Raw genomic sequence first — 14,353 nt, forward strand, 5'->3', positions numbered from 1 at the left:
CCTCCCCACCACAGAGCGTGTCTCGCGGCTGCGCGTCTTAAAGCATTTCAAAAGACATGTAAAACTAGACTCCTTTATCGAGCCGTCCTGAAGCTTCTCTTCAAGCCGTTAGCTCTGGGAGTTGTATATGTGTGCGTGAAAGCGTTCTACAGCAGCCAGCCAGTGTTTTGACCTCTGTAATGACGCAGGTTGGGAAAAGAAAGACGGACGTATGCGTCATCTCACTCTTTGTACCTCCCGCTCACGAGTCAGATTTTCCAGCATTTGCCCCCTGCTCTGCATGGGCTGCAGTGCTGCACTTAAGGGACCCCCTCAATGTGGAGTGCTGCGCCTACCACCCGCAGTAAACTGTCCAGGAAGATAAGAGGCTGGTCCCAAAACTGCGTCGTACTAGAGGGTGCTTGGGCTGGATGGAACGTCCCGCACACCGAGTAAATATGCACCAGACAGAGCCCACCCCCTCAAGTGCCAGTACTGTAAGCTTTTCATTACATGCTCAAGGAAACGTATCTCGCTCTTGCTGGTGCAGGCTCTGCTATGAAACCGGCTGTGCACGGGCACAGCATGGAAGACATGCCTATTGTCCCCTGGGACTTTCCCACACGGCTCACTGTGGACCTCTCTCTGGCTTTTCTCTGCAGAGTTCAATACAAGATCTGACACAGTGTGGGGCCAAGTGGAAACGATTCTATATCTAATGCTTCTTCCATTAGCTGGTCTCCTTGAAGGATTGTCGCAGCAGCCGACTGGGTTGGTGATTGTCTCCTTGAGGGTTTACCTGGCTGATGTTACAGATAGTGGTGTGTGCACGTTTTATTACTAGGATACCTTTTAACATTGCAGCTTGTGGAGTCACTTAGCAGTTTGAGGGAGGTGAGCTCATGTTCACTCATGTTCAGCTATACGGTTGCTCCCCACAGAAGCCGCTCTCTGCAATATCCGCTCGCTCACACACCCGCTCTGTTGTGCCACGCAGACCACCTTTCCACAAGTTGCCTTCTCTCCCCTTCTTACAGCAGCGTGCATCACACAACCCAAGGTTTCCCCACATTGCCGAACTGGTGCCTCTAACCCCGTCCCCCGTGTGCAAATCACTCTTGCCCTTCATCTGTGGCCATCGTGCCCCACAGTGCCCGGCACCGCAACTCCATCCCCCCCATGCCTAGGAATGCCCACTGCACTCCAACCTACTCGACCCTCTCCACTCTTCTTATCTGCAGAAAACCTCCTCCTGGTCAGCTTGGCACCACGCCCCAACCTTGCAACCAGACCCTTTGCTACCTTTACCCAATCCACCAAAACAGCAGCCCCCATGCCCCTCCCTTCTCGCTACTCCCACTCAAGCGCCCGGTCTACCTCTACCCGCCTCCACCATTAACGCATCCTTTAAACCCCTACCCCTATTCCGTCACCCCAGACCACATTCCTCCTTCTAAGTACTCTGAGAGATTAATCATCGTCCCAGGATCACAAAATGTTGAGCCACGCCGAGATCAAAACTTCACCAACCCAAATTTATACCCGGACGTCCCCCCTACCCCAGCTCTCCGTGGGCACCTAGCCTCCTGCAGCCATCCATAGCGCCTTAATCTCGGATGTGCCTTCCCCACGTGTCTGCGCACACCTCCCCACCCCCGCCTTGCCAACTCCAAACAAACCGGACTACACAGCAACCCGCCTGCACTTACCCTCTGGAAACAACACCACCATGCCCACACCGATCCCCTCGTATGCCCAACCAAGCTGTGGCAAGCCCCACAACTCCCGTCCCCAACCCCCCAACTCCTTCACGCGGTCTTCCCCACACAGATCTCCTGTAATCCTGTCCACCCTCTAAGAAATAAACTCAATAAGCTATTGGTATTATTAATGACAATGCGTTTTTTTTCTTTCTAAAAACATAAATAAAAGGCATTGTCATTTGCAATGCGAGAGTTTAAGCTATTGGCATTGTAAATGACAATGCCATTTATTTATCTGTTTTCAAAACCAACACATAGCTAAAAGGTTTGTCATTTAGAATGCCAATAGCTCAAACTTTTGCAAATGCGACACCTATTGCATTGCAAATGCTTGTTTATTTTCTAAATACGCTGGGATTATATCCCTCACTGCACGATACAGTGGTGTCTTACAGTGAGGACAACTTTTTGTGCTCAATGCTTGCAGAAATGGGAAGCTGTGGGTAGGACGATCCCAGCTATTTTAATAACTACAAGACATGGAGCAGAAGCAGAGACTGCCTGGAGTAAAGATGGTCGCCTCTTGCTCAGATAGTATAGTGCAGTAGTCTAAACTAAATCTAAGTAAGCATGTCTCATAGAATCCTAATCAGCTCACATAAAACTGAAAACTAAATGCAGAAACCCTGATAGGATAAGGTATAAATGCCTACTACTCTCTAAGTTTGAATCCTTCGTCTTATAATGTCTAGGCACCAATGTGAGAAGACCCTGTAGCGTGGCATGCCTACAGTACAGCTGGCCTTCCCAGTTTCAATACAGAACTACACAACACATGTAAATATATATTTACATAGCATGCGGGCATTACCAGAGGTATCACCAAAACTCCTAAAGTGATCTAAGCGTTGCCCCCAAGCATGTGAAAGAAAATCATCCGCAAGGGTTATCTCAAGTGCCTGATAACACCGACAATGATAGTTAAAACACAAAACCATAAGAAATTACAATAACACATTGATCTCATTCATATGTACTGATCTATAGGTAGAAATAACTTACACTTCCAAGACGTTGTATAGGGTTTAATAGGATTCTTCATGTCTGTGATAGCACAAATACCCCTAGTACTAAGATGCCATCATCAGGTATAAGGTTGCAGCACTGTGGCATTCTGCTATCAACAACAAGCTGCTTCTCCAGGGACACTCCAGATGTGAACACACCCTTTTGTATTGTCTGACCCTGGATGTCAGTGTCTACATTCAATTAAGGGTATTCTGCAAAGCTGCCCTGATGGAAACCATGTTTTGGAGTCCTAAACCAGCATTTCCGCAGCCACCTGGAAGATAGTGTCATTTTACGCTTTCCGCATGGCACCTGGGAGATTTGAGAAGTATGGCTCAGTCAGGCCCATCACTTCAAACCTATGGACTTCATGGTCATCCTAAGATGTGTAGAACAGGGAGGAGCAGAGAAGGGGAAAGAATACAGAGGGTGCAGTACGATTTTATGCAAAAAAGAAGGTGAGAAAAGGGAGACAGGGATCAGAAAAGGGAGAGAGACTGCAAACGGTGGGACAGAGCAGAGAAAGCAAAAATAAGTACATAGAAGGGTGATGGGAAGTGGGTGGATAATTCAGAGTGGTACAGAATGGCAGTGGGGTATGAAAGAAGTGATTCAGTTAACTGTGCTTTCCCTTGCTTCAGGTATGTCGTTGCTTACCGTTTATTTGCCTGTTTGGCTAGCCCCTTATGTTTGTTTAATAAACGTTGCAGTGGTGGTTATACTACTGTGCAGACTGTGCAGACCATTTTATGTGGCAATGTGTTTTGGCAAAATCACTGTGATTGGTCACTGTCATTGAAATGTAAGCATATATGCAATACTATATTTCCTGCATATTGTCTGGTGGCCCATAGAAGAGGTCATGCTTGAAAAACGATTCACCAGAAAACAACAAAGATATATTTGAACATAATTCAAATGATTGACACGATAATGTTTAGGCACAGTAAAGGGGATCTCGTGTTAAAGGTACTAACCCAAAAACCGTCATATTTTGGTATGACTCTTACAAAGCTTTCAACAGCTTGCAGCTGTGGTTGGGTCTCAGTCCCTTCAGGAGGTGACTGTGTCACATGCAGCAGTCCTGGGCTCTCCTGTGTATCCCCCATTGTTATTACATTGGGCTCATACACATCCTATTTAACTCTGGCAAATTGGAGGATCCCCACTGTAGCAGTAGTAGTAAAAAAACTTTATTTCGCCATAAGGCCATAAAAGTACAAAATAAATACGGAGACACAAGCCTAGAGGCAGTCATGAGTCAACAACTATCACAGTGATTAAAAGGCACAGATTGCAAGAGTAAATTGCAATCGCAGACAAAAAGAAGAAAGAAGAGAGAGGTGTTCGGGTAAAGTGCATGGTGACATGTCAGCATAGGAAAATAAATACATGGTTACTAACACATGCTCTAATAAAGGCACACAAAAATGAAAAACAACTGTGCAATAAAGCAGCAATTTGTGCAAAGCAAATCAAAGCAAAATACAGTTAATGGCAACAGTGTAGAGGGATGTATGCCCAGAGACCAGTACACAGTGACTGGATGGGTTCCCAAGTGCAAAAGCAAGCCAGGAGGCCAAAAACCTTGATACCGGGTCCGCTATGTTCTCCTACAATTATGTTGTTCACTCTAAGAACTTGAACAGCACTTTAAAAAGTGCCTGGTACCCATTAAATATATAAACTCGAGAGGTTTTGTCCTACTGGACCAGGCAGGACAGAATAATTATAATAAAACACAAGCGCCTGGTCTCGAATTCAATGCTGCTTTTAATTTTCAGCAAATTACAATTCGTAAAATCCTTATGAGTCCATTTATTGGTGTCAAACGGTACAAATAAAGAAATGCCCATGTTTTTATGACACAAGGAGACCAGTCCATGTCCCTTTTTGTGTATGTAGTTAAAAGGTTACCCTATCAAGAACACAGACGACATTGCGTCTCTGGAACATTAAGGTACTTTATGTTCTAGAAAGCGCGAATAGTGAAGATAATAAGAAAGAAGGAGTAGGCACTAAAAATTATGATTTTCTGATTTGTTAGGTACCCAGGTTTGCCCTGAAGAAAAACCCGAATACTTGGACCGGGTTTGGAAACGCGTCGGCATTTCCAATGAGATCCATCTCTCGAACTCACTAAAGGGCAGAAAACAAAAAGGGTGTCCTGCAGTGTTGGACACACTTTATTATTTTTTTTTAAATGCCCATTCTGATAAGCAGTCCTGAAATAGAACAAAAGTAATGAGCAGACAGGACTGAAATACAACTGTTTCTGGTGTACCTACACATAAAGTTGTTGCATGTTTATGTTAAAATACTAATGTATTGATTGTCTCAAGTAAATGAAATTATGATTAGTTTTTAAAATTTAAGTTGGGATGTGTTAGAACCTCTTACATGAAATGAATAAAGTTGCGAGATCACAAAAAATAGGTGTAATGACACATGAGCTTCAGAATTAATGAGAAGCTCATAATTTGCTGAAAATTAAAAGCAGCATTGAATTCGAGACCAGGCGCTTGTGTTTTATTATATGGTACCCATTAAAGCCACGGTAGAAAGCAAGATTGAGATCTCCACAAGTCACATAGCAATGAGCCCGGGCAGAGGGAATGTGTCAAAAGTAAATAAGAGAGAGTTAACCTGTCTGCAGAATCCTGATCTTTTGAGATCAGTGACATTCAACGGTATAGTATTCGAGTTCACTAGGGTACCTAACATAGTACATTCCCCATTATAAATGCGCTGAACAAAATATGACTTTGGGAATTAAAATCGGCGCTTAGGATCAGTTAGGAAGTGCCTGGATAGTATAGACCAGGATGCAAGGAGAATCCTGCTGATGGCTAATACAATAAGCCTTGAGGGATCAGTTGTGAGGATCCCATGGGCCACCTGAAATCTGTCAATGCTCAATGTGAGGCACAGAGGGCGGTTGTGACAAGGGAGCAGATAAAGTGGGCAAAAGAACATAAAGTGGTCAATATCCTCATGCCTGAAGCCACATAATTTATGGGTGAGCATCTTGGAGCGATCCTACGACCAGATGCTGGTAAAAGCCCCCAAATGCAGAATGCCAAAACGGAATCTAATATATAGACTTTTTGCCTTTGGGGGGTAATCTTGTTGTGGTAACCCTCAAAATTAGGGACAGGTTTACAGGTCAGAAATAGTAGTGACAAGAAGCCAATATGATTTGAGTGTTGCCACTTGTCCATTAGGAGGTTCCTGTAAGCTTTTTTTAGGATGGTCTTGGAATTCGAGGGAATACATTCGGGAGAGATGTAAAAGGACTGCAAACCCAGTTTAGCAAACCACTCATTAAAATGACTGAGCCACTTAATCTTATTGCCTGTATCAAGGCTCCTAATTTCAAGAACCTTACTTTCTGTACAAGTCCAATGCTTGATTGGACCGGAGTCTGATCCAATAAAGGAGGGGTCTTAAGACAGCAAGATGGTCTATGCTTTTGAGGGCAGTGTCAAAGATAATAGGAAGAGTGGAAGTGGACTGAGAAAGTTTGAGCAGGGACTTAAGGAATTTAAGCTCTTTTGATTTTATCGAGTTTGTATCTGAATGTCCCCAAAGATCAGCACCCGTAAAGCGATGCAGTTTGCATTTTGGCTCTATAAACCTTCAGGTCATCGCCTTAATATGATGCGTTTTTTAGATTTTTTTTATTGACAGCCATGGTGTGAGGAATAGTCAGGCTGCTTTTCAGAACCTGGGGTGTCACTGTTTTATCTCCTTTTTAAACATTTACCTCTAACGATACATGGTCCTCCTCTTCTACTCATTTGTGGACTACATGCAGATCTATCTGCCTGTTAGTGGCCCTATTCTCTGCAGCAACCCAGATGGTTTTCTTAGTAAGCGAATGATTGTGCCACAGTGAGCTGAAACGTAATGTCTTCTTGAAAGAGGTTTTGCTGTTAGAGCCTCCAACCTTCCTAGCCAACCAGACTGTTAGTCGGGTCTATCCCACCTTCTTCGGTATTCCTAAATTGTGTACCTGGGTTGTCAAGAAGCCATGGGATCCTGAGATGAGTCTGAGTCACCAAAGTTCTAACATTTGTACCAACAGGTATACCCTTAATGCTGGTGAGGGACCTTATGAATGTCACAATGGGTTATGGCTATGACCTGCAGCTTTGTACTCTTGCTTACAGTCCCAGGCTTCCAGATCATGAAGTAAGCTGCTGCTTGTTTAATATTTGTCCTAAAGAAAAATGACCATTCTCTGAGCACGCAGATGATCACTGTGGTTCCTCTATGTGAAAGCGGAGAGTTTCACGCAACGTGCTATGTCTCGTGCTTAAGTGACACCATGATCTGGACCCTCAGTACTAATAATCCCCCTTAAAATCATGGCTGTTGCTTAGTAGCAGGTTGCCAAGAATGGCTTGTTAAATCAAATCCACACTGTAAAAGTAAGGGAGACTAACGTCTCTCCATGTAAGGTCGCACCTCGTGGATTTCCATGTCGATTGAACTGTGCCAGCCATCCAGTTTTACACCTGCCGGGGAAGTTTCAAAAGTCTTTCTATAAAATGTCATCTTCTTCTGAAGCAGATTACAGCTCGAAGTTAATTTTTACACATGTTTGCTGTTGGTTTGCTGCATATCATTGCAAATTTATGTATATAGGAAAAAAAACAAATGTTGTGTGAGCCAGCCATCATCTACACACTAACTACAAGTAGACGGCCTTAGTTTCTTACATAAAATTGATTGAAGGCAACGGATTTAGACATTTAAAAACTTGCTATAACATTTAGATTGAATTTTCGACATGTTTTGAAAGTCTCTTATTCAAAACGTTGTAGTGTGGTACACTGACTGTAGGTTCCTTTCACTATTTGCGTAATCAAAATCATGTTTGAGTAAGACAAAGCCCAAACGGAAAACCTGGAAAACGAGTTATTTTGCTATGAAACGTATGAAACCTGCTTAAATCAGAAGTGACGGGTTTCACAAAATAGTTCCCCTTTGAAGAAATTCATGCCAAGTTTCGCATTTGAAAAAACAGTGGAAGAAAGTAAAAATATCTTCACTGAAACACCGCCCTTTAACCAACAAGCCGTTTGCTTGAAACTAATCCCATATGTGCTGTGAAAGTGACAGCTCTCTACCTCACCTCTTCTTTGTAAGACGAAGTGACATGTACCTTGGACATGTGAGTTCAAAACCAATCTAAAAGTGTTTCCTTGTAGGAAGATGTTCAGTCAAGTCGTGCCGCTATCTTTGATCTGTCGGCACACTGCGGCATTTCATAGCAGCGATGCATCATAGGACGGGACAAAGGGATAAGTGGATTTCAGTCACCTCGTCGCTGAACAAACACATTGTTCTTTGCAATTGAACAGTATTATTCCAGTCGCGTCGCGGCCTAAGCTTCCGATAGGGTATTTCGTATGCGCAGTTCAGATTTCAGGGTGTCTTGACCAGAGGTCACTAAGAAATACTATCTTCTGCAGACTGCAGGATTGGAAAGTGCTCAAGTAATCCCCCATCCTCCCGCTCTTATCATCAGGACAATCAAAATGGCGCTCTTCGCGGATATCCGTGTGAGCAGCTTATCCGACAGGCAAACAATTCGCAAACATTGTGTGGATCCCAACCACGTAACAGGAAAAGAGATGTTGAGTGTCGTGCATGGGTGGTGACGCTGCCCAGAGACAATATCTCAGGCAGTAAACTGCTGTGTGCCCTCCACAACCTCGGGCAAGGCCACTCAGTGCACAGCGCAATTGTACCTCCGCATGGCACTCCTCAATTACAATTATCTCAAAGTATAACTCACCTTTTAAACCATTAAGAGGTTTACTCGAAATTCTTATTGATGTGCATGTTGTCTTTGTATTCAACCATATTCATACCTTGATCCTAAATGCACTTCGAGATATTGAATGTGGACGAAGGTACAATTGTGCCCATTATAGACTGACTCTACCTCCGATTAAATAGTACACATAGCAGTTGAATTTTCGCCAGCAGGGCCTACGCTGTAGTATGCAAAAATTATTCACTAAAGCAAAGTATTGCTTCTTGGCCAGAAATCCATAACTTCTTTTAAAAATTGCTACACTATTTCTTCTCGACGTGCGCCATTACATTTACTGGACTGACTTCGGGACTGACTTCCCTACTTTTCTTCTCGCTGCCTCCAGTCTCACACCTCTCTCTACTAATACATTTCTATTTGTCAATTAGCTGTAAGCTCATTTATCCTTAAGATCAGTCACTTCCTTGTCCTTTTTAAACACTCGGACACTCCTATGTCTATTTACAATCCATAAATCAAATACATAAATACACATTAAGGCTAAGATATTTATTCTATTTTTATTCTGTTTTAAGTAATTTCTCCAACCCGTGCCTAATTTGCAAAATAAGCGTTGGTGTCCAAAGATTTTCTCAGACACCCACTGCGAATATATGACTTTACAACGCAAACAATTACAATGCATGGCTTTACAACGCATGATTTTACAACGCATGCCATCACAACGCATTTTTAGAAACTACATTTACAACGCGTTCAATTACAATGCATACCATTACAACACATAATACTTTTAGGGCAAGAGTAGGGGCAGTGTTGGATAGAGTAGGGGTAAAAATAACAATTTCTTCTCAAGTGAGTGCAACAGTAGGGTAAGTGTTGGATAGTGTAGGGATAAAAAATACTATTGCCACTCCAGTGAGTGCAACAGTAGGGTAAGTGTTGGATAGTGCAGGGGTAAAAATACTATCCCCATGTACCCCAAAACCCATACCCACCCTAAAAAAATAAATCCCCATTACTTACCTTATAATGCATTGTAATGGCATGCGTTGTAATGGTATTCATTGTAATGGCATGCATTGTAGAGATATTTTATTTTTGTAATTTTATTTATAATGTTTTATATAGCGCAAACATGACCCACAGGGGTATCAGAGCGCTTTACAATACACTGTTATCACACACTTTTTACATACAATTAGAAATCGCATACAATAAAAAAGAGGTAGACATTGGTGTTTGGATACAATCGGTGGCAAAAAGTCATCAGTGAGTTGAAGTTTTAGGATGTTAATTTGTTCATTAGAAACATTTCGCTTCTTTTTTGAAGGTTGTAAGGTTGTAATAGCATGCGCTGTAATGGCATGCAATGTAAAGGCAGCTGCGTTGTAATGACTGTGTTATAAAGATAGTGCGTTGTAATGACTGCGTTTTAATGGTTGTTTCCCCCACTGCTGGCTCTGACAAATGTTGTGATTGATAAATACCAAGACTGCATTGTCATGATTTACCTCATGTTACTTTCTTCCACCATCCTACACACCGCCCCTTTAATTCACTCTTGCAGGTTATTTTTCATCTCTGCTTTCTCACTTTGTCACTGTTTTTCCGTCTCTTATTTCCACCTCCTTTACTACTTATGGGCCGTGTACAATCTTGCTAGGAAAGCCCTCCATACGACTCGGATCCGGAGGGCTCTCCTAGTGAATTGCGCTCTACAAGTATGACGACGGACTCGGTGCACTCGGACTCCCATTGAACTCTATGGGAGCCTGTATAATGAACGCGTACACAGGCTCCCATTGCAAAAAGGGGTGAGTGGGGAAAAGCGTACACCCTGTGGCAGGCACCCCATGGTGCCCGCCACACTGTGCATTCATGGAAAGTGGTGGCCCATGGGCCCCCCACAGGACCGATTAGGAGGGCCCCGGGTGAAGGTTGGCCCACTACAGCCCCCCAAAGTCCAATTCCCACAGCTGTTTCATCTAGCTGAGACCGAGTCAATACGACTGTCTGAATCGTGCAAGCACTTGACCTTGAAAACGCCTTCTCTGTGAATAGTCAGATGTGAAAGCACTGGCTTCCTTTCCACTACATTTGAAACGTGCCCACCACAAAGGTAAGAAGGCAAATTTGCCTGCGTATGAATGATTGAAATAAAACCACCGAGGATGATTACAGCAAACCTGAAGAAGCAACGGGACGCCACAGTTTTATCGCAGTGAAATAGACTCATGTGCACACCGAAAACAGAAGCAGATGATTATTGCATCAGGTGCATCTCTGTTCTGAAGGAGAAAACAAGCAAAATGATTGGGGTGTGCCTTTTGAGTTTAACAAACATTAATGTCCTCCCAGGTCTATCAGGATTACTTTAGAAGCCGTCCCTGAGTCATTGGAAGAACATCCAACTACTGTAGACGTCATTTTCCCGTCATCAGACCTCATCAGGCTCCTGAAGTCATCAGCAGAGTTTAGAAACCTGTACCTGATGATTTGAGGATGACATGAAAATGAGTATTTGATGTCTTCTCAGGACCTGTTGTTCCTGATGATTTGAGGATGACTAGAAAATGGGCATCTGATTACTTTACAATGAGATAATTGCGAGTGACTTGAGGATGATGTAAAAATGTGCACCTGATTACTTCACAAACATTAAAAAAAGATAAATGCATTCCTGAGGGTTAGGTAGCAGCCCATTGACAACATGCAGCTGTCGGTCCCACAGAAAAACAATACAAAAATAAAAAAGCAAACCTTAGGGTAGGTAGTAAAAGAGGAGTGGGCATAATTTGTGTAATTTGCTGTAGCATAATTGTGCGAAATTACAGCAAAAGTATGAGAGATTACGTATCATTTTGTAGGAATGGTATGCATATATGTGTCTACAAACGTAAGAGGTAATTGGTGGGCACATCATCGTACTTTTTTTTTTGGTAATGTGACACAGCATCAACAAAAGGTACTGTCAAAGCCACTGGTCCAAAAAGCAAGACCTACATGCTTTACCATTGCTTGTTATGTCATGAACTTGTGGCAACGTTCGGAAGGCTACATTTTATTCATGTAGAGCGAAGCTGTCTCTGGCTGCTTCTTCCCCTGAATGGAGGATGGATGTCTGAAGGATGCAGCTTCTCAGCTGTCTATCTCATGACTTAAAAATGTTAGTGAAGTCAGGGGTTTACGATAGTGCTCTCATTAAGGTGAATATATAATGAGGACTTTTTGGGAGGGTGACAGCCATTAAGGACTATGGTGGCATTTTATGTGTCAGGTGGGCGAATATAAGTGAAAAAGAGTGTGAGGATTTAGTAAGTTGCCAAGGAATGTTGCATCCATATGGAAGAGAAGGCCGGAGGACGAGTACTGGGGCATTGGGGTGGCAAAAGTATGGTTGCCGATATCCTGAACAAAGAGGGACTCTCTGGTGAAAAATAAAAGAAAAAACCCAATAAGGTGCTCGTAAATTGTTGCAAATCATATAAGTAAGTCTATGTACTTCATAAAAAAAACTCTGGTGTGGTTCACGAGCAGTAACGTAGATCGATTCCTGCGTTGATGTAGCAAATTGTAGCAGGGCAAAAGCAAACACATACTAACATAAATGTCTCCACTCTGCCAATGATTGTTCGCTTCCAGGGAATTGATTCAGAAAAGAGAATTTCCAATTTCATTGTACAAATAGCTATTGTAATCCTGGTCTCCCACCCACTCTCCCCGTTGTCTGCTAGCTCTGTCAGCAGGCATCGGCATGACACAACTCCAGGGTTATAATTTATTGTATTTGAGTAGTTATGTCATCTTCTTATGGGAGGTGACTAGTAATGTCAGAACTCCATTTTCCAACAGCCCCTGCGGCGAGAACAACGTGAGGAGAGCGCGCCAGGCGACGCTTTAAAGAGGCGTCAGACCGGCAGAGCGGGGGAAGTACCAGAATTTAATTGTGACCCTACCTGCTGTGGATTGCTTGCTTTGCTGTTGCTGGGTCCGTGTTTGTCCCCCTCCCGCCGCCGCACCAACCACCCAGCGGCCGCCGAGAGGAGGGGGTCGTCTGGCACCGGAGGACAGCGGGGGTTAGAAAACTCCATTTTCCAACAGCCCCTGCGGCGAGAACAACGTGAGGAGAGCGCGCCAGGCGGAGCTTTAAAGAGGCGTCAGACCCGCGTCGCGGGAGCGCACGAGAGTGCCCGGGGCTAAGCCCGGGCAAAGGGCGGGCCCTCTACGGCCCTCATCGGCCAGAGGAGGTTGGGCTGGGCCAGAGGTCCTGGTTACTGACTTCTGTAAGTTAAGATTCATATTTCTTCCCAGTCCACCTCTACTTTTTATTGCATGATAGCTGCAGCTGCTACCAGCCCTGCTATTGCGGGAGTAGATAAAATTGGGGGCACGTTAAATCGAACCCTGGACGATTATTTTCTTAAACCAGCTCCCGAGGGTAACAATGAGCTGCTGTTAGCAGAGAGGAGGGCAGATCGCCGTCGCTCAATAGAACGTATCAAAAACAGAACATTCTCCGAACCCATAATGTCTGTTATTTTGGACGACGACCTGTTCACTACATCAGCAGATAATATATCGTTAACTGCCAGTATACCCCTGCTCCTTCAAGAATGTTTAGCCCCAGCTGTGTCACCCACTCAAATCCAACAAGATTCACCAATTGTGACTAATGTCCTTGATAGCATTTCCAAGACTTCGATCTCACCTACAATCAGACCTGGCAAGGTTGTAAGAGGCAAAAGCTTGAGGTCATTGCCAGATAAAACGCATGGCCCCCCACCATCTAAAAGGAGAAGGAAAACAACAACTGCTAATAAGACCAAATTAAATCACACTGAGTTTGGTAAAAAGGCGAATACTGCTGCTATAATGTCTTTGGGAGAGCCAATTACTAAACAAGTAACAGCATCTGCCTCTACTACCCTAACATCGTCATCTCAAGTAACTATAGAGCCAGTCATTATTCATACTAAAATGGATGAAGATTCACAATCAGCCTCCCCTAAGTCCCTTTTGGACAACATTGAGCTGATTGTACGTAGTTACATGCTTGCACTGGCAGAAAGATTTAAGGGGATGGAGTTAAGGCTGGGCAAAATAGAGGGGGATTTGACTACACTAGGGAATTTTGTTAGGTCACAAGGGTCCTCAAAAGTGCAACAACAAAAAGTTATTACAACAACGCACTCCCTTTTAAAAAATGCTGTGGTCTCTACACCCCCTACATCCTCTACTGGTAATAGCCAGGCAGCAGTAGTAATCCCTGCTGCCCCTAATCGATTGCATGCGGGCGTGTCAAAACCTGATGGCAATATCCCTAACAAATCTCTGCCAACAGATTCAATAGCAGCCCAGGGTAGACCAACTACGATAACATCAAATAGTAAGGCTGTTACTTCAGCTAATACCCTGCCAAGGGAACCTAGTATCCTCCCGGATAGACTTCCTAGACCCGATGGGAATGAGATTACCCGGGGGAGAGGGGGTCAGTCTAGGACACCGCCTATGGAACTCCCACCGGAAGCACTACCGTATGTGGTTGTACTTACCGGGGTCCCCGAACTGCCAAATGGTAAAAGAGAGGGATATTCTCAATTAAAAAATAAGATAATGCACTGGCTCTCTCTGTACAGACCCAAACCCAACCTGATAAATGGCGAAATAGTCCATGTCCGTCGCCTGTCTTGGTTGGGGGGCAGAGCGAAGGATATAGGGGGTGACGTTGTGGTTATAAATTTCAGGGACAGAAAAGCAGTACTACACATCCTGAATTGGCCTTTCGGCAATGAAAATAATTGCATCGTTCCAC

At 43.8% G+C, this 14,353-nt stretch overlaps 1 protein-coding gene across 1 annotated transcript in view; it reads right to left on the reverse strand.

Moving 5' to 3' along the window:
- Positions 1-14,353, reverse strand: part of TAFA2 (TAFA chemokine like family member 2) — a 1,231,988-nt gene that overhangs the window by 736,370 nt on the left and 481,265 nt on the right. The window lies entirely within an intron of this gene.

Source organism: Lissotriton helveticus, chromosome 1_1 (genome assembly GCF_964261635.1).
Source record: "Lissotriton helveticus chromosome 1_1, aLisHel1.1, whole genome shotgun sequence".
Taxonomy (NCBI): domain Eukaryota; kingdom Metazoa; phylum Chordata; class Amphibia; order Caudata; family Salamandridae; genus Lissotriton; species Lissotriton helveticus.